This window comes from Oncorhynchus gorbuscha, linkage group LG24, assembly GCF_021184085.1.
Source record: "Oncorhynchus gorbuscha isolate QuinsamMale2020 ecotype Even-year linkage group LG24, OgorEven_v1.0, whole genome shotgun sequence".
NCBI lineage: Eukaryota > Metazoa > Chordata > Actinopteri > Salmoniformes > Salmonidae > Oncorhynchus > Oncorhynchus gorbuscha.
The window spans coordinates 56,492,154-56,512,873 of NC_060196.1; the positions used below are offsets into that span (position 1 = coordinate 56,492,154).

Sequence of the window (20,720 nt, forward strand, 5' to 3'; positions counted from 1 at the left end):
TACCTGCTGGAGCGTGTGCTACGAGTGGGTGCTGCTATGGTGACCAGCGAGCTGAGATAGGGTGGGGCTTTACCTAGCAGAAACTTGTAGATAACCTGTAGCCAGTGGGTTTGGCGACGAGTACGAAGCGAGGGCCAGCCATCGAGAGCATATAGGTCGCAGTGGTGAGTAGTGTATGGGGCTTTGGTGGCAAAACAGATGGCACTGTGATAGACTACATCCAGTTTGCTGAGTAGAGTGTTGGAGGCTATTTTATAGATGACATCGCCGAAGTCAAGGATCGGTAGGATGGTCAGTTTTTACGAAAAAGTTAACGAAAAGCTCAGTAAAGTTTTGTTTGTCTGTGAAATGTGCATTTACCAATGGAAGCCCGATTGACTATAGGATATACATAAGGTTATCCTTGAAAGTTGAGGAGGGCCTGATGCAAAGAGCACATTGGATTCAAATAATATGTTTAGGCAATCTGTATCTCATAATGATGACTTACTGTCTCATAATGATGACTTACTGTCTCATAATGATGACTTACTGTCTCATAACTATTACTTACTGTCAGGTAATGATGAGTTACTGTCTCATAATGATGACTTACTGTCTCATAATAATGACTTACTGTCTCATAATAATGACTTACTGTCTCATAATGATGACTTACTGTCTCATAATGATGACTTACTGTCTCATAATGATGACTTACTGTCTCATAATGATGACTTACTGTCTCATAATGATGACTTACTGTCTCATAACTATTACTTACTGTCTGGTAATGATGAGTTACTGTCTTATAATGATGACTTACTGTCTCATAATAATGACTTACTGTCTGGTAATGATGACTTACTGTCTCATAATGATGACTTACTGTCTCATAACTATTACTTACTGTCTGGTAATGATGACTTACTGTCTCATAATAATGACTTACTGTCTCATAATGATGACTTACTGTCTGGTAATGATGACTTACTGTCTCATAATGATGACTTACTGTCTCATAACTATTACTTACTGTCTGGTAATGATGACTTACTGTCTCATAATGATGACTTACTGTCTCATAATGATGACTTACTGTCTAGTAATGATGAGTTACTGTCTTATAATGATGACTTACTGTCTCATAACTATTACTTACTGTCTCATAATGATGACTTACTGTCTCATAACTATTACTTACTGTTTCATAATGATGACTTACTGTCTCATAACTATTACTTACTGTCTCATAATAATGACTTACTATCTCATAATAATGACTTACTGTCTCATAACTATTACTTACTGTTTCATAATAATGACTTACTATCTCATAATAATGACTTACTGTCTCATAACTATTACTTACTGTCTCATAATAATGACTTACTGTCTGGTAATGATGACTTACTGTCTTATAATGATGACTTACTGTCTCATAGTGATGAGTTTCCTGTTACCTATGCTTCAGCAGTAGAGCGAGGAGTGCCTTTTTTTGGGCGGGATTTTACGGCTTTGATTGATGCTGCTGCGCACGGGGAGATAGCAGGCTCATTATGCATTTCATCGTAGTTGAAGTAGAGGAGGTTGCGCTACTTCTTCGGAGGAGTGTGATCTTGACTGGCCATCATTTGGAGTCAATTCAGCTGCCGGAGAAAAACTGCAAGCCACAGATTGGTGACTGAAACCAAGGGACTACATTTCGCAAAGTTCTCTGACACGCAAAGAGCTGGTGGTAAGATATTTGGCATTTGTGAACGTGTTAATAACGAATAATAACACACTTAGTCGATATTATCAGTATTTGATTTAAAACGTGAATTGCCTTATTTCGTTTTAATTTTACTAGACTAAATGTCAACTTTCAGGCAAAGAAAGCACCTAGATAATGCAGTGTCAGTCATGCGAATCGACTCACTGTTCATCCGTTGATATTTATCAGATAACATATTTGGTATATGTTAAGTACTTTCATAAATTGGGAAAGGTAACCTGTGTGTTTTTATCAAGAGAACAGATATTCGCGTGGCTTTGTAGGTCAAGAAATCTGGACACACAAAGATAGCCTATCTATCACAGCTGTAACGAGACACCTGTCTGACTGTGAGTCAGTAACTAAGGAGGAAAAAGACTCCTGAGCTGAGTCTCGACATCCGTTGTTACGTTGAATTTAGGTTGAAAATCTGTATCCCTTAAACTAAAAACGTCCCCACCGTTGACCCCGCAGAGAGTAGTGTTGGTGTGATACCAAACCAGTGATATGAATGCGGGTTGAAAACGAAGCAGATGCAGTGCTCTTTAGGAGGAACATTTTATTGGGTGTTGTTTAAAACAAGACGCAGGCAAAACATGTGACTTATTTCTCTCATAGCCTCTCTCTTTCTCGCTCTCTCTTTCTCGCTCTCTCTTTCTCTCTCTCTCAATTCATTTCAGTTCAGTGGGCTTTATTGGCATGGTAAACATATGTTTACATTGCCAAAGCAAGTAAAATGGATAAACAAAAGTGAAAAACAGTTTCTCTCTCTCTTACATATTCTCTCGGCCTCATGTGCTTTCTCTCTCTCTCTCTCTCTCTCTCTCTCTCTCTCTCTCTCTCTCTCTCCTCTCTCTCTTTCTATTTAGTCATCATGCTCTCTCAATTCAATTCGAAGAGCTTTATTGGCATGGGCAACCTATTTCACTTGCCAAAGCAAGTGGAATATATAATAAACAAAAGTGAAATAAGCAATATAATTAACAGTAAACATTACACTCACAAAAGTTTAAAAAGAATAAAGACATTTCAAGTGTCACATTATGTCAATATACAGTGTTGTAACGATGTGAAAATAGTTCAAGTGCAAAAGAGAAAATAAATATGGATTGTATTTACAAGTGTTAGTTATTCACTGGTTGTCCTTTTCTTGTGGCAACAGGTCACAAACCTCTCTCTCCATTTAATTTTTTCTCTCTCAGCCAACAAATGGTTAAATGTCCTCTTTATCTCTCTTTAAACTTTATTTCCTGTATAGACCGTGTCCTGACTAGTATAGGTGTCACGACTTCCGCCGAAGTCGGCTCCTCTCCTTGATCAGACGGCGTTCGGCGGTCGACGTCATCGTTCTTCTAGCCATCGCCGCTCCACTTTTCATTGTTCCATTTGTTTTGTCTTGTTTCCCCGCACACCTGGTTTACATTCCCTAATCACACTACATATATATTCCCTCTGTTCCCCCCCATGTCTTTGTGTGGAATTGTTTTGTTACGTGTTTTCTGTGACGCGCGAGGCTGGTTTGTCCCAAAATATGTTTAATTGTTAAACATTTGCATCATTGTGACTGTCGGGCTTTTCATTTTGCCATTTGGCTGGAGGTTTTTTGACGCAGTTGCGTCCGTCTGTTGTTGCTTCTGCCAAATAAAGTGTCTGATCACCACTCTCCGCTCTCCTGCACCTGACTTATATACCAGTAGATCACAACTCTCTGCTCTCCTGTACCTGACTTCTACACCAGTAGATCACAACTCTCTGATCTCCTGCACCTGACTTATATACCAGTAGATCACAACTCTCTGATCTCCTGCACCTGACTTCTATACCAGTAGATCACAACTCTCTGCTCTCCTGTACCTGACTTATATACCAGTAGATCACAACTCTCTGCTCTCCTGTACCTGACTTCTACACCAGTAGATCACAACTCTCTGATCTCCTGCACCTGACTTCTATACCAGTAGATCACAACTCTCTGCTCTCCTGTACCTGACTTATATACCAGTAGATCACAACTCTCTGCTCTCCTGTACCTGACTTATATACCAGTAGATCACAACTCTCTGCTCTCCTGTACCTGACTTCTATACCAGTAGATCACAACTCTCTGATCTCCTGTACCTGACTTATATACCAGTAGATCACAACTCTCTGCTCTCCTGTACCTGACTTCTATACCAGTAGATCACAACTCTCTGATCTCCTGCACCTGACTTCTACACCAGTAGCGCACAACCTGACAATAGGGGAGTCCTTGTCCTGTTGCACATATTCCTAGGGCTCTAAACTGGATAGATTGGATAGACAGAGATCATCAACTTGATTCGATCCACAGGCCACCAGTTGGGGAACCCTAATTTACTGGATCGTTCAAACTCAGAGCTTGATTGACCGTGTCCTGACTAGTATAGGGGAGTCATTGTCTAATAGGAGGAATACAATAGTTTTGTTTTCTACTGTTTTACTTGTGTGTGATTTGCCGGCCTTATCAGCATCACCCTTAAAGCAGTTCTGTACAGGATGCCTATGTAGCCATCTAACCTAACTAATATCCTCGCCTTCATTCGATCCACTTTGGTCCAACTCTACATATATTGGTTTGATTATTTAAACAATTGGCTTTTTTGTGAAGAGTCTTTCCCTGTGAGTAACCAGCAGAAAGGTGGCGGCAGACAGAAAGAACTCACTCATTATTTGTAGGAAAAGAGGAATTTGCCATTTTTAGAACAGAGGGGTGATGGTAGAAAATGCATTTTGTTAGCTTTTTTTAATCCTAACATTGCAGCCACATGATTCTGCCCCATTCTGACCACAGCGGCACTCACCTGACATTGTTCTCATTGGGGAAGGTTGGCTTTGTGTACAATCATTGAAGCTGTGCCAGACGGTTGGCAGGACTTCTAGAGATGGAGTCTTTCCCATAAACTGCCTGAGAGGTTACACTCTTAGAAAAAATGTCTGACCCCATAGGATAAATCTTTTTAGTTCTAGTGAGAACCCTTTTGTGTTCCAGGTAGAATCCTTTTTTTCCCCCCTGGAACCAATAATGGTTCTTCAAATGGTTCTCCTATGGGGACACCCAAAGAACCCTTTTAGGTTCTAGATAGCAGCTTTTTTTCTAAGAGTGTTTACATCTGAAATGGCACTCTATTCCCTATATAGTGCACTACTTTTGACAAAAGCCCTATGGGGAAGTAGTGCACTATATAAGGAATAGGGTGCCATTTGGGATGCACACATTGATACTGGCTCAGGCCATGAGAAGGGGCCATTGACCGACAGGTTGTGAATCATTCACTGTCATTATACTGTCACTTCTGTTTCCATTTCCTACTTGCCTGGCTAGTTATATAGTGTCAACTCCTTGCCTGGCTAGTGGTGTAGATGAGGCTGGGTCTAGTCATGCTATGGATGGTGGTGTATATGAGGCTGGGTCTAGTCATGTTATGGATGGTGGTGTAGATGAGGCTGGGCCTAGTCATGCTATGGATGGTGGTGTAGATGAGGCTGGGTCTAGTAATGCTATGGATGGTGGTGTAGATGAGGCTGGGCCTAGTCATGCTAGAGATGATGGTGTAGATGAGGCTGGGCCTAGTCATGTTATGGATGGTGGTGTAGATGAGGCTGGGTCTAGTCATGCTATGGATGGTGGTGTAGATGTGGCTGGGCCTAGTCATGCTATGGATGGTGGTGTAGATGAGGCTGGGCCTAGTCATGCTATGGATGGTGGTGTAGATGAGGCTGGGTCTAGTAATGCTATGGATGGTGGTGTAGATGAGGCTGGGCCTAGTCATGCTAGAGATGATGGTGTAGATGAGGCTGGGCCTAGTCATGCTAGAGATGGTGGTGTAGATGAGGCTGGGTCTAGTCATGCTACAGATGGTGGGGTAGATGAGGCTGGGTCTAGTCATGCTATGGATGGTGGGGTAGATGAGGCTGGGCCTAGTCAAGTTTTGGATGGTGGTGTAGATGAGGCTGGGTCTAGTCATGCTAGAGATGGTGGGGTAGATGAGGCTGGGCCTAGTCATGTTTTGGATGGTGGTGTAGATGAGGCTGGGTCTAGTCATGCTAGAGATGGTGGTGTATATGAGGCTGGGTCTAGTCATGCTAGAGATGGTGGGGTAGATGAGGCTGGGTCTAGTCATGCTAGAGATTGTGGGGTAGATGAGGCTGGGCCTAGTCATGTTTTGGATGGTGGTGTAGATGAGGCTGGGTCTAGTCATGCTAGAGATGGTGGTGTATATGAGGCTGGGTCTAGTCATGTTATGGATGGTGGTGTAGCTGAGGCTGGGTCTAGTCATGCTATGGATGATGGTGTAGATGAGGCTGGGCCTAGTCATGCTAGAGATGGTGGTGTAGATGAGCCTGGGTCTAGTCATGCTAGAGATGGTGGGGTAGATGAGGCTGGGTCTAGTCATGCTATGGATGGTGGGGTAGATGAGGCTGGGCCTAGTCAAGTTTTGGATGGTGGTGTAGATGAGGCTGGGTCTAGTCATGCTATGGATGGTGGTGTAGATGAGGCTGGGCCTAGTCATGCTAGAGATGGTGGTGTAGATGAGGCTGGGTGTAGTCATGTTATGGATGGTGGTGTAGATGAGGCTGGGCCTAGTCATGCTAGAGATGGTGGTGTAGATGAGGCTGGGTCTAGTCATACTAGAGATGGTGGGGTAGATGAGGCTGGGCCTAGTCATGTTTTGGATGGTGGTGTAGATGAGGCTGGGTCTAGTCATGCTAGAGATGGTGGTGTATATGAGGCTGGGTCTAGTCATGTTATGGATGGTGGTGTAGCTGAGGCTGGGTCTAGTCATGCTATGGATGGTGGTGTAGATGAGGCTGGGTCTAGTCATGCTAGAGATGGTGGTGTATATGAGGCTGGGTCTAGTCATGTTATGGATGGTGGTGTAGCTGAGGCTGGGTCTAGTCATGCTAGAGATGGTGGTGTATATGAGGCTGGGTCTAGTCATGTTATGGATGGTGGTGTAGCTGAGGCTGGGTCTAGTCATGCTATGGATGGTGGTGTAGATGAGGCTGGGTCTAGTAATGCTATGGATGGTGGTGTAGATGAGGCTGGGTCTAGTCATGCTAGAGATGGTGGTGTAGATGAGGCTGGGTCTAGTCATGCTAGAGATGGTGGTGTAGATGAGGCTGGGTCTAGTCATGTTATGGATGGTGGTGTAGATGAGGCTGGGTCTAGTCATGCTATGGATGGTGGTGTAGATGAGGCTGGGCCTAGTCATGCTAGAGATGGTGGTGTAGATGAGGCTGGGTCTAGTCATGCTAGAGATGGTGGTGTAGATGAGGCTGGGTCTAGTCATGCTAGAGATGGTGGTGTAGATGAGGCTGGGTCTAGTCATGTTATGGATGGTGGTGTAGATGAGGCTGGGTCTAGTCATGCTATGGATGGTGGTGTAGATGAGGCTGGGCCTAGTCATGCTAGAGATGGTGGTGTAGATGAGGCTGGGTCTAGTCATGCTAGAGATGGTGGTGTGGTCTTTTTATTTTCTTGAGGCGGAATATGCTTTGTCGTGCCCTCTTCACGACTGTCTTGGTGTTTGGACCATTCTAGTTTGTTGTTGATGTGGACACCAAGGAACTTGAAGCTCTCAACCTGCTCCACTACAGCCCCGTCGATGAGAATGGGGGCATGCTCGGTCCTCCTTTTCCAGTAGTCCACAATCATCTCCTTAGTCTTGGTTACGTTGAGGGATAGGTTGTTATTCTGCACCACCCGGCCTCTCTGACCTCCTCCCTATAGGCTGTCTCGTCGTTGTTGGTGATCAAGCCTACCACTGTTGTGTCGTCTGCAAACTTAATGACGGTGTTGAAGTTGTGCCTGGCCGTGCAGTCGTGGGTGAACAGGGAGTACAGGAGGGGACTGAGCACGCACCCCTGAGGGGCTCCAGTGTTGAGGATCAGCTTGGCAGATGTGTTGCTACCTACCCTCACCACCTGGGCGCGGCCCGTCAGGAAGTCCAGGATCCAGTTGCAGAGGGAGGTGTTTAGTCCCAGGATCCTTAGCTTAGTGATGAGTTTTGAGGGTACTATGGTGTTGAACGCCGAGCTGTAGTCAATGAATAGCATTCTCACATAGGTGTTCCCTTTGTCCAGGTGGGAAAGGGTAGAGATTGCATCATCTGTGGATCTGTTTGGGCGGTATCACTGTGGGGACGACGTCCTCGATACACTTATGATAAAGCCAGTGACTGATGTGGTGTGCTCCTCAATGCCATCGGAAGAATCACGGAGCATGTTCCAGTCTGTGATACCAAAACAGTCCTGTGGTTTAGCATCTGCTTCACCTGACCACTTTTTTATAGACCGAGTCACTAGTGCTTCCTGCTTTAATTTTTGCTTGTAAGCAGGAATCAGGAGGATAGAATTGTGGTCGGATTTACCAAATGGAGGGCGAGGGAGAGCTTTGTAAAAATGGGGGCATGGTGTCCTTGTCACGCTCTGATCTGTTTCACATGTCCTTGTGCTTGTCTCCTTCATTGGTTTGGAAGCCAAGGTTATGCATTGTCTACGGCTGTCTGATGGACGGGTGACCTCTGTGGTGGGGGAGATGCGGCTGTCTGATGGGCGGGTGACCTCTATGGTGGGGGAGATGCGGGAGCGGACTGTGGAGTTTTATACTGAGTTGTATAGGGCAGAAATGTGTGATCCTATCTGTGCTCAGCTCTCTCTGGCACAGAGGGATGAAATGGACATTCCCCTGTTGTCCCATGAACTGGCAGAGGCCGTAACCCAGATGTCAGAGCGGTGAAGCCAAGGTTATGCAGTCGATGGACTCCCAGTGGAGTTTAATGAAAAATTCTGGGGAATAATTGGACTGGACTTATTTTGCATGTTGCGTGAGTGCGTCGGGGTAAGAGAGTTGCTAATGAGCTGCCGTCCAGCGGCTCTGACTCTTCTGCCCAAAAAAGGGGCCTTCTGTGAACTTAAGAACTGCAGGCCTGTGGCATTACTCTGTGCTGACTAGAAGATATTTGCCAAGGTCCTCGCTAACTGAAGTCCCGTCTGGACTCTATAGTGCAATAGGACCAGACATATTGTGTACTGGGATGCTCAATCACTGTCAACTTGTTCTTAGTCAGGGACATGTTGGACTTGTCGAGACTGCTGTACCATACTGATGTTGGCTGGAAGGAACCTGCATGCGCGCTGCTGAGGAGAGCTGGCGGATTAGGGTTGGACCGAGGCCCTAGCAGCTATTAAGACCCAAATGAGAAGGGGCTGTGGAGCCTGGGCTGTGGGTGTGGGAGGAGCCTATCTTCCATCCTTTTGAGATCGTTTCAGTCACTGCAGAAGCGACTAATGGCAGCAGCGGGTTTACTAAGGCTGGACAACATGCGGCTGTGGGGGAGGAAGGGTGGAAAACCCTGGAAGTCCTGGCACAACAAACAGGACTAACATCTAAGGGGACCTCCAGTAGAGGGTTCTACATGAAGCCCTGGCCACTAACAGGACTAGCATCTAAGGGGACCTCCAGTAGAGGGTTCTACATGAAGCCCTGGCCACTAACAGGACTAACATCTAAGGGGACCTCCAGTAGAGGGTTCTACATGAAGCCCTGGCCACTAACAGGACTAACATCTAAGGGGACTTCCAGTGGAGGGTTCTACATGAAGCCCTGGCCACTAACAGGACTAACATCTAAGGGGACCTCCAGTAGAGGGTTCTACATGAAGCCCTGGCCACTAACAGGACTAACATCTAAGGGGACCTTCAGTAGAGGGTTCTACATGAAGCCCTGGCCACTAACAGGACTAACATCTAAGGGGACCTCCAGTAGAGGGTTCTACATGAAGCCCTGGCCACTAACAGGACTAACATCTAAGGGGACCTCCAGTAGAGGGTTCTACATGAAGCCCTGGCCACTAACAGGACTAACATCTAAGGGGACCTCCAGTAGAGGGTTCTACATGAAGCCCTGGCCACTAACAGGACTAACATCTAAGGGGACCTCCAGTAGAGGGTTCTACATGAAGCCCTGGCCACTAACAGGACTAACATCTAAGGGGACCTCCAGTAGAGGGTTCTACATGAAGCCCTGGCCACTAACAGCTGGTTGGCACGGAACGACTCGAGAGTCAGACAGGGGTGTCCTTTCTGTGTCATGAGTGAAACTGTGCATCATGTGTCCCTCCCCCATTTCTCTTTCTCTCTCTCTCTCTCTCTCTCTCTCTCTCTCTCTCTCTCTCTCTCTCTCTCTCTCTCTCTCTCTCTCTCTCTCTCTCTCTCTCTCTCTCTCTCTCCCCAGTTTCTCTTTCTCTCTCTCTCTCTCTCTCCCCAGTTTCTCTTTCTCTCTCTCTCTCCCCAGTTTCTCTTTCTCTCTCTCTCTCCCCCGTTTCTCTCTCTCTCCCCCGTTTCTCTTTCTCTCTCTCTCTCCCCCCGTTTCTCTCTCTCTCCCCCGTTTCTCTTTCTCTCTCTCTCTCCCCAGTTTCTCTTTCTCTCTCTCCCCAGTTTATCTTTCTCTCTCTCTCCCCCAGTTTCTCTTTCTCTCTCTCTCCCCCGTTTCTCTCCCTCCCCGTTTCTTTTTCTCTCTCTCTCTCCCCAGTTTCTCTTTCTCTCTCTCTCCCCGTTTCTCTCCCTCCCCGTTTCTCTCTCTCCCCCGTTTCTCTCTCTCTCCCCAGTCTCTCTTTCTCTCTCTCTCCCCAGTTTCTCTTTCTCTCTCCCCCGTTTCTCTTTCTCTCTCTCTCTCTCCCCAGTTTCTCTTTCTCTCTCTCTCTCTCCCCAGTTTCTCTTTCTCTCTCTCCCCCGTTTCTCTCTCTCTCCCCCGTTTCTCTCTCTCTCTCCCCCATTTCTCTTTCTCTCTCTCTCTCCCCAGTTTCTCTTTCTCTCTCACACCGTTTCTCTCTCTCTCCGGTTTCTCTCTCTCACTCTCGTTCTCTCCCCAGTCTCTCTCTCCCCAGTCTCTCTCTTATATTGATTTGTCCTCCACTCCATCTTATAGTTCCTCATACTCCCTCCCTCAAAGCTTGTTGAGTTTCTGGGTTGTGTTGACAGACATTTGTCTCAACAATCCTAAACTGCTTACACATGGAGATGTTACACAAAAAAATCTCAAATCAATCAGCCATGAAACAGAGGCAACAGGCCATAGGGGTGCCTGGGGCTCTGGGAAAATAAACACAGTTGAGAACATTAACACTCGGGGTCTGGGGTTGGATGGATGCTCCACTGGCTACCAGCAGCTATCTGTTTGGAAAATGTGTTTACATTTTACAGGCATATTTGTTTTGGAATATGACTGACTGCTGATTGTGCAGATCAAGACAACTTTTGTTTATTTCTTCTTTGGTCAAATTTCCACAGAAAAATAATCTAAATGAAACAGCCTGTTGCCACAAGTAACATTGCTCGAGAAGAGGATTCCAGAGATTCCATGGCTATCTATGACTACACGAAGAATATACAAGATTTATACAGTATAGATGTATAGATGTATACAGTATAGATGTATAAAGTATTGATTTATACAGTATAGATGTATACAGTAGATTTATACAGTATGGATGTATAAAGTAGATGTATACAGAATAGATGTATGCAGTATAGATTTATACAGTAGATTTATACATGCTATATTCCTAATTTCAATAGATTTTTCTTCGGAATTTCTTCTAACTTTATGCTCTTTTTTGTTAGCTTGACTAGACCGACTTCAGCACCAGATCATGCTCAGGCTTTCAGCGCAAAGAAGGCCTTGGCACAGTGATATCTCTATTTGTTATCTGGTTTGGCCCTTTGTTTTGGTATGCACCAGAGGTGGTGTAGGAGGGACGTGGTTCTAAGAGTTCTTTCAGTTGCAGCTTGCATTGTTCTCTGCAGGGTAAAAACGGCCAGCTGGAAGCCCAAGCTAAACACAGCCAAGCACGTAGCCTCTCATTAATTTAGCTTTTAATGTTCCCCAATGGGCAGGTGAAAGATCACAGACTCAGGGTTTCTGTTTTAATGTCAGCAAGGGATATTTTGATTACTACCCTACGAGCAGGTGGAGACATTAATCAGTCCGTGCTTGTAAGTAAATTCAGATAAGAATGAAGATGTCTTCATGTGCTACGCCATCATCATCCTCATCCTCATCATCATCGCCCAGTGTGTGTTTCCCAGTGCAATGCAGTCTTTTTTTCAACACATTGCTTGAAGTGACCTCAGAAGGACGTTGGTCTAGGAATGTTGGGCTTGGTTGACATTCAAGAACTCGGTGTCTCAAAACATCCCGTTTGGGAATGTTGAAACAGACAGAAATTGCATATCGATTTGATGAGAGCTTTCCCCTCAAAGACAACAAATGAGAATGCCAGTAGTGTTCATTTTGGTTTGTGTGCGCGCATGCAGCTAACAGCGCTTTGTGATCCGTCAGGATATCAGCCACTTCACATTGGGGGTGCCAGTACCCGGATAAAAGAGAGGAGCAGTCATCTCTTTATACTGGGATAAAGGAGAGAGGAGCAGTCATATCTTTATACTGGGATAAAGGAGAGAGGAGCAGTCACCTCTTTATACTGGGATAAAGGAGAGTGGAGCAGTCACCTCTTTATACTGGGATAAAGGAGAGAGGAGCAGTCACCTCTTTATACTGGGATAAAGGAGAGTGGAGCAGTCACCTCTTTATACTGGGATAAAGGAGAGAGGAGCAGTCACCTCTTTATACTGGGATAAAGGAGAGTGGAGCAGTCACCTCTTTATACTGGGATAAAGGAGAGAGAGGAGCAGTCATCTCTTTTTACTGGGATAAAGGAGAGAGGAGCAGTCATCTCTTTATACTGGGATAAAGGAGAGAGGGGAGCAGTCACCTCTTTATACAGGGATAAAGGAGAGGGGAGCAGTCACCTTTATACTGGGATAAAGGAGAGAGAGGAACAGTCACCTCTTTATACTGGGATAAAGGAGAGGGGAGCAGTCACCTCTTTATACTGGGATAAAGGAGTGGGGAGCAGTCACCTCTTTATACTGGGATAAAGGAGAGTGGAGCAGTCATCTCTTTATACTGGGATAAAGGAGAGTGGAGCAGTCATCTCTTTATACTGGGATAAAGGAGAGTGGAGCAGTCATCTCTTTATACTGGGATAAAGGAGAGGGGGGAGCAGTCATCTTTTTATACTGGGATAAAGGAGAGAGAGGAGCAGTCACCTATTTATACTGGGATAAAGGAGAGAGAGAAGCAGTCATCTCTTTATACTGGGATAAAGGAGAGAGAGGAGCAGTCATCTCTTTATACTGGGATAAAGGAGAGGGGGGAGCAGTCACCTCTTTACACTGGGATAAAGGAGAAAGGGGAGTAGTCACCTCTTTATACTGGGATAAAGGAGAGTGGAGCAGTCATCTCTTTATACTGGGATAAAGGAGAGGAGGGTGCGGTTATACTGGGATAAAGGAGAGAGAGGAACAGTCACCTCTTTGTACTGGGATAAGGGAGAGGGGAGCAGTCATCTCTTTATACTGGGATAAAGGAGAGAGGGGAGCAGTCACCTCTTTATACTGGGATAAAGGAGAGGGGAGCAGTCACCCCTTTATACTGTGATAAAGAAGAGAAAGGAGCAGTCACCTCTTTATACTGGGATAAAGGAGAGAGGGGAGCAGTCACCTCTTTATACTGGGATAAAGGAGAGAGAGGAGCAGTCATCTCTTTATACTGGGATAAAGGAGAGGAGGGTGCGGTTATACTGGGATAAAGGAGAGAGAGGAACAGTCACCTCTTTGTACTGGGATAAAGGAGAGGGGAGCAGTCATCTCTTTATAATGGGATAAAGGAGAGAGAGGAGCAGTCATCTCTTTATACTGGGATAAAGGAGAGAGAGGAGCAGTCATCTCTTTATACTGGGATAAAGGAGTGGGGAGCAGTCATCTCTTTATACTGGGATAAAGGAGTGGGGAGCAGTCATCTCTTTATCCTGGGATAAAGGAGAGAGAGGAGCAGTCATCTCTTTATACTGGGATAAAGGAGAGGGGGAGCAGTCATCTCTTTATACTGGGATAAAGGAGAGAGAGGAGCAGTCACCTCCTTATACTGGGATAAAGGAGAGAGAGGAACAGTAATCTCTTTATCCTGGGATAAAGGAGAGAGGGGAGCAGTCATCTCTTTATACTGGGATAAAGGAGAGGAGGGTGCAGTCATCTCTTTGTACTGGGATAAGGGAGAGAGAGGAGCAGTCATCTCTTTATACTGGGATAAAGGAGAGGGGAGCAGTCACATCTTTATACTGGGATAAAGGAGAGGGGAGCAGTCACATCTTTATACTGGGATAAAGGAGAGAGGGGAGCAGTCATCTCTTCATACTGGGATAAAGGAGAGAGAGGAGCAGTCATCTCTTTATACTGGGATAAAGGAGAGGGGGTGCAGTCATCTCTTTATCCTGGGATAAAGGAGAGAGAGGAGCAGTCATCTCTTCATACTGGGATAAAGGAGAGAGGAGCAGGCATCTCTTTATACTGGGATAAAGGAGAGGAGGGTGCAGTCATCTCTTTATACTGGGATAAAGGAGAGAGGAGCAGTCATCTCTTTATACTGGGATAAAGGAGAGGGGAGCAGTCATCTCTTAATACTGGGATAAAGGAGAGGGGAGCAGTCATCTCTTCATACTGGGATAAAGGAGAGAGGAGCAGGCATCTCTTTATACTGGGATAAAGGAGAGGAGGGTGCAGTCATCTCTTTGTACTGGGGTAAAGGAGAGAGGGGAGCAGTCACCTCTTTTTACTGGGATAAAGGAGTGGGGAGCAGTCATCTCTTTATACTGGGATAAAGGAGAGGGGGTGCAGTCATCTCTTTATACTGGGATAAAGGAGAGGGGAGCAGTCACCTCTTTATACTGGGATAAAGGAGAGAGTGGAGCAGTCATCTCTTTATACTGGGATAAAGGAGAGAGGGGAGCAGTCACCTCTTTATACTGGCATAAAGGAGAGGGGAGCAGTCATCTCTTTATACTGGGATAAAGGAGAGGAGGGTGCAGTCATCGCTTTATCCTGGGATAAAGGAGAGAGAGGAGCAGTCACCTCTTTATACTGGGATAAAGGAGAGGGGGAGCAGTCATCTCTTTATACTGGGATAAAGGAGAGAGAGGAGCAGTCATCTCTTTATACTGGGATAAAGGAGAGGGGAGCTGTCATCTCTTTATACTGGGATAAAGGAGAGAGGAGCAGTCACCTCTTTATACTGGGATAAAGGAGAGAGAGGAGCAGTCATCTCTTTGTACTGGGATAAAGGAGAGTGGTGCAGTCATCTCTTTACACTGGGATAAAGGAGAGGGGAGCAGTCATCTCTTTATACTGGGATAAAGGAGAGGGGAGCGGTCATCTCTTTATACTGGGATAAAGGAGAGGGGAGCAGTCACCTCTTTATACTGGGATAAAGGAGAGAGGAGCAGTCATCTCTTTATACTGGGATAAAGGAGAGGAGGGTGCAGTCATCGCTTTATCCTGGGATAAAGGAGAGAGGAGCAGTCACCTCTTTATACTGGGATAAAGGAGAGGGGGGAGCAGTCATCTCTTTATACTGGGATAAAGGAGAGAGAGGAGCAGTCATCTCTTTATACTGGGATAAAGGAGAGAGAGGAGCAGTCATCTCTTTGTACTGGGATAAAGGAGAGTGGTGCAGTCATCTCTTTACACTGGGATAAAGGAGAGGGGAGCAGTCATCTCTTTATACTGGGATAAAGGAGAGGGGAGTGGTCATCTCTTTATACTGGGATAAAGGAGAGGGGAGCAGTCACCTCTTTATACTGGGATAAAGGAGAGAGAGGAGCAGTCACCTCTTTATACTGGGATAAAGGAGAGAGAGGAGCAGTCACCTCTTTATACTGGCATAAAGGAGAGAGAGGAGCAGTCACCTCTTTATACTGGCATAAAGGAGAGAGAGGAACAGTCATCTCTTTATACTGGGATAAAGGAGAGGAGGGAGCAGTCATCTCTTTATACTGGGATAAAGGAGAGGGGTGCAGTCACCTCTTTATATTGGGATAAAGGAGAGAGTCGTCCCACCGATAGCCTAATCCATGAATACATTTTAAACTGAAGTAGGGTAACTATTGAATTACAGTTGACCCCTTGTCCTGTTACTACTGTTTCTTACTGTTTTCATATGGTCTAGGACCACTGCAGTTTTAGGGTGTTACTGTACCAGAGAGAGCCCCCTGCAGAACTAACTCATGGCAGATAGAACCCCCCGCAGAACTAACTCATGGCAGAGAGAGAACCCTGCAGAACTAAGTCATGGCAGAGAGAGAACCCTGCAGAACTAACTCATGGCAGAGAGAGCCCCCTGCAGAACTAACTTATGGCAGAGAGAGCCCCCCGCAGAACTAACTCATGGCAGAGAGAGCCCCCTGCAGAACTAACTCATGGCAGAGAGAGCCCCCCGCAGAACTAACTCATGGCAGATAGAGCCCCCGCAGAACTAACTCATGGCAGATAGAGCCCCCGCAGAACTAACTCATGGCAGAGAGAGCCCCCAGAACTAACTCATGGTAGAGAGAGCCCCCCGTAGAACTAACTCATGGCAGAGAGCAGCCCCCAGAACTAACTCATGGCAGAGAGAGCCCCCAGAACTAACTCATGGCAGATAGAGCCCCCGCAGAACTAACTCATGGCAGAGAGAGCCCCCGCAGAACTAACTCATGGCAGAGAGAGCCCCCGCAGAACTAACTCATGGCAGAGAGAGCCCCCCGCAGAACTAACTCATGGCAGATAGAGCCCCCGCAGAACTAACTCATAGCAGAGAGAGCCCCCGCAGAACTAACTCATGGCAGAGAGAGCCCCCGCAGAACTAACTCATGGTAGAGAGCCCCCGTGCAGAACTAACTCATGGCAGAGAGAGCCCCCGCAGAACTAACTCATGGCAGAGAGCCCCCGTAGAACTAACTCATGGCAGAGAGAGCCCCCGCAGAACTAACTCATGGCAGATAGAGCCCCCAGAACTAACTCATGGCAGAGAGAGCCCCCTGCAGAACTAACTAATGGCAGAGAGAGCCCCCGCAGAACTAACTCATGGCAGAGAGAGCCCCCCAGAACTAACTCATGGCAGAGAGAGCCCCCAGAAACTAACTCATGGTAGAGAGAGCCCCCCGAAACTAACTCATGGCAGAGAGAGCCCCCCCAGAACTAACTCATGGCAGAGAGAACCTCCCGAACTAACTCATGGTAGAGAGAGAACCTCCCGAACTAACTCATGGCAGAGAGAGAACCTCCCGAACTAACTCATGGCAGAGAGAGAACCTCCCGAACTAACTCATGGTAGAGAGAGAACCTCCAGAACTAACTCATGGCAGAGAGAGAACCTCCCGAACTAACTCATGGCAGAGAGAGAACCTCCCGAACTAACTCATGGCAGAGAGAGAACCTCCCGAACTAACTCATGTTCAGATAGGCCTCCTGTCGAACTAACTCATGGCAGACAGGGAACCTCCCTGGTCTCATGGCAGAGGCCATCCCGTGAGACTCAAGGCTCAGACACTTCCAACTGGCTCTGCACTCTGAATAAAAAGTTAGATTAGAAAGAAAACAAGTTCAGATAGGCCTGGTCTGTCGCTGGGCCATGTGTGAGACAGGGAGAGGCGGCCTGGTCTGTCGCTGGGCCATGTGTGAGACAGGGAGAGGCGGCCTGGTCTGTCGCTGGGCCATGTGTGAGACAGGGAGAGGCGGCCTGGTCTGTCGCTGGGCCATGTGTGAGACAGGGAGAGGTGGCCTGGTCTGTCGCTGGGCCATGTGTGAGACAGGGAGAGGTGGCCTGGTCTGTCGCTGGGCCATGTGTCAGACAGGGAGAGGTGGCCTGGTCTGTCGCTGGGCCATGTGTCAGACAGGGAGAGGTGGCCTGGTCTGTCGCTGGGCCATGTGTGAGACAGGGAGAGGCGGCCTGTTCTGTCGCTGGGCCATGTGTGAGACAGGGAGAGGCGGCCTGGTCTGTCGCTGGGCCATGTGTCAGACAGGGAGAGGTGGCCTGGTCTGTCGCTGGGCCATGTGTGAGACAGGGAGAGGCGGCCTGGTCTGTCGCTGGGCCATGTGTGAGACAGGGAGAGGCGGCCTGGTCTGTCGTTGGACTATGTGGAAGACGAAGAGAGAGAGAGAGTTTTGCTGTCTGGCTAACAGTACAAAGCCTTCAGAGTCAATGACTCCGATTAATCTTTTACCAGCCAGCCCATGTGTACTATCACTGAAGAATACCCCATGTGTACTCCTGGCCAGTGTGAAATGCAGAGTTATAACAGCAGTGTGCTAGGAGAGAAAAACAAGTCTCCCTCTGATGGCTTTTTGTTTGACTTAACGTCTCACTGGGAGCGCAACGCGGAGACACAGATACATTTTATGTGGTTGGAAGAAAGACACAGTTGGTTGGAAGAAAGACACAGTTGGTTGGAAGAAAGACACGTGTAGAAGGATTTGTTCAACCCATCTGTGGCTGAAAACAATGATGCCAGCCAGTGTGTGTGTGTGTGTGTGTGTGCGTGCGTGCGTGCGTGTTGTTCAGTCAATTCTCTTTATTATTCTCCATATATCTTTGAGGCGTTCCCTCTATACCCAGGTCACGTCCATGTTTATTTCAACCCCCAGTCATAGTGATGATGAACCACTGACGTGGCTCATTCAGGGTCAGTCATCTCCCCCTCAGGAGACTCTTTGTAGTACAGTAGTTATTACTATACCAGAAGACCCAGTCTGGACCATTGTATAAATGAGCTGAAACAAAGCTATTGTCTGTGGGAGGGTAGACTCAATAGCGTTAGATCATCCAACAGAAAGGCCGTGGTTTTTGTATTTCGGACATATCCTTTTCCCTTGTCTTTTTTTGTTGTTGGTATGACTTTCGTAGAAAGGAATGTCATAATGTCTGTGCTCGGTGACACAACAGCTGGAGTACAAAGAATGTATTTGCAGATGTCATGCCGGGACCCCTCAGAGAGCTGTAGAAGGAGGAACTATGTCCGGAAGAACGGCCATTGTATCAGTGTAGTGGTGATCCGAGGGATGTATGGACCAGAATATAAACCTGAGAGACATTAGCTGGGGAAGTCAAGCTGATTTCCACTGCTCTGACAATAAACAGACATGAAACAGACATGAAAGTGTGACGGAGTTGTGTCTGTTTCGTGTTCCGTCCATTTTGTCTTTGATCTTGCAAAGCCTCAACCCTCTTCAGGCTGATGCAGTCTTGCTCATGAGAAATGATATGACTGAATTTTCCCCTTTTTCCAAATGCTCTGCTGCTATGACATTTTTGTAAAGGGGCTACTCAACCAAGTTTCAGTTGCTTGATAATAAAAAAATAGACAAATAAGGTGGATAAAACAGGAGTTGTTCTTTCACAAGCTCTTCTTTCTTGTTTGCTTGTCATGGTGTTTTAACAGGGGCTCAGAATGTTAAATAAAGTCTGAGGCTCTTCATTTTAACGGCACGTAAATCCCACTCACTGCTGAGATGACTACTTACTGGACCAGATGCAAATAGCTTGTGGCTCCCAGCACATTTACCTCAGTACCTGGAAAACAAAACATCAACTGTTGGATGGGATTCCTTTCATGGGCAATGGTTGATTTCCCCCCCACTCCCCCCATATCAAGACCCCCCCCACTCCCCCGTTCCATATCAAGACTCCCCCCCACTCCCCCGTTCCATATCAAGACCCCCCCCCACTCCCCGTTCCATATCAAGACACACACCCCCCACTCCCCCCATATCAAGACACACACCCCCCACTCCCCGTTCCATATCAAGACACACACCCCCCACTCCCCGTTCCATACAAGACACACACCCCCCACTCCCCGTTCCATATCAAGACACACACCCCCCACTCCCCGTTCCATATCAAGACCCCCCCCCACTCCCCCGTTCCATATCAAGACACACACCCCCCACTCCCCCATATTCCATATCAAGACACACACCCCCCCCCACTCCCCCGTTCCATATCAAGACACACCCCCCCACTCCCCCCATATCAAGACACACACCCCCCACTCCCCGTTCCATATCAAGACACACCCCCCACTCCCCCCACAAGACACACCCCCCACTCCCCCGTTCCATATCAAGACACACCCCCCACTCCCCGTTCCATATCAAGACACCATACTCAAGACACCCCCGTTCCATACCAAGACACCACCCCCCACTCCCCCGTTCCATATCAAGACACACCCCCCCCCACTCCCCGTTCCATATCAAGACACCCCCCCCCACTCCCCGTTCCATATCAAGACACACCCCCCACTCCCCCCATATCAAGACACCCCCCCACTCCCCGTTCCATATCAAGACACACACCCCCCCCACTCCCCCGTTCCATATCAAGACACCCCCCCACTCCCCGTTCCATATCAAGACACCCCCCCGTTCCATATCAAGACACCCCCCCTCCCCGTTCCATATCAAGACATCCCCCCCACTCCCCCGTTCCATATCAAGACACACCCCCCCACTCCCCGTTCCATATCAAGACACCCCCCCACTCCCCGTTCCATATCAAGACACCCCCCCCCCCCCCACTCCCCGTTCCATATCAAGACACCCCCCACTCCCCCGTTCCATATCAAGACACCCCCCCCACTCCCCGTTCCATACAAGACACCCCCACTCCCCGTTCCATATCAAGACACCCCCCCCCCACTCCCCGTTCCATATCAAGACACCCCCCCCACTCCCCCGTTCCATATCAAGACCCCCCCCCATATCCCCCCCCGTTCCATATCAAGACACACCCCCCCCACTCCCCGTTCCATATCAAGACACACCCTCCCCGTTCCATATCTCCCCGTTCCATATCAAGACACCCCCCACCACTCCCCGTTCCATATCAAGACATCCCCCCCCCCCACTCCCCGTTCCATATCAAGACACCCCCACTCCCCGTTCCATATCAAGACACACCCCCCCCCACTCCCCGTTCCATATCAAGACATCCCCCCACCCCCGTTCCATATCAAGACACCCCCCACTCCCCCGTTCCATATCAAGACACCCCCCCACTCCCCCGTTCCATATCAAGACACCCCCC

The 20,720-nt window shown here is 47.5% G+C and overlaps 1 protein-coding gene across 1 annotated transcript in view; it reads left to right on the forward strand.

Annotated features, from left to right (window-relative positions):
* The first annotated feature begins 1,494 nt into the window (after positions 1 to 1,494).
* The window catches only part of LOC124013419 (four and a half LIM domains protein 3-like), a 39,444-nt gene continuing 20,218 nt past the window's right edge, over positions 1,495 to 20,720 (forward strand). The window contains exon 1 of the mRNA XM_046327767.1: positions 1,495 to 1,717. The gene's annotated coding sequence lies outside the window, so the exon portion shown is untranslated. The remainder of the gene's footprint in view (positions 1,718 to 20,720) is intronic.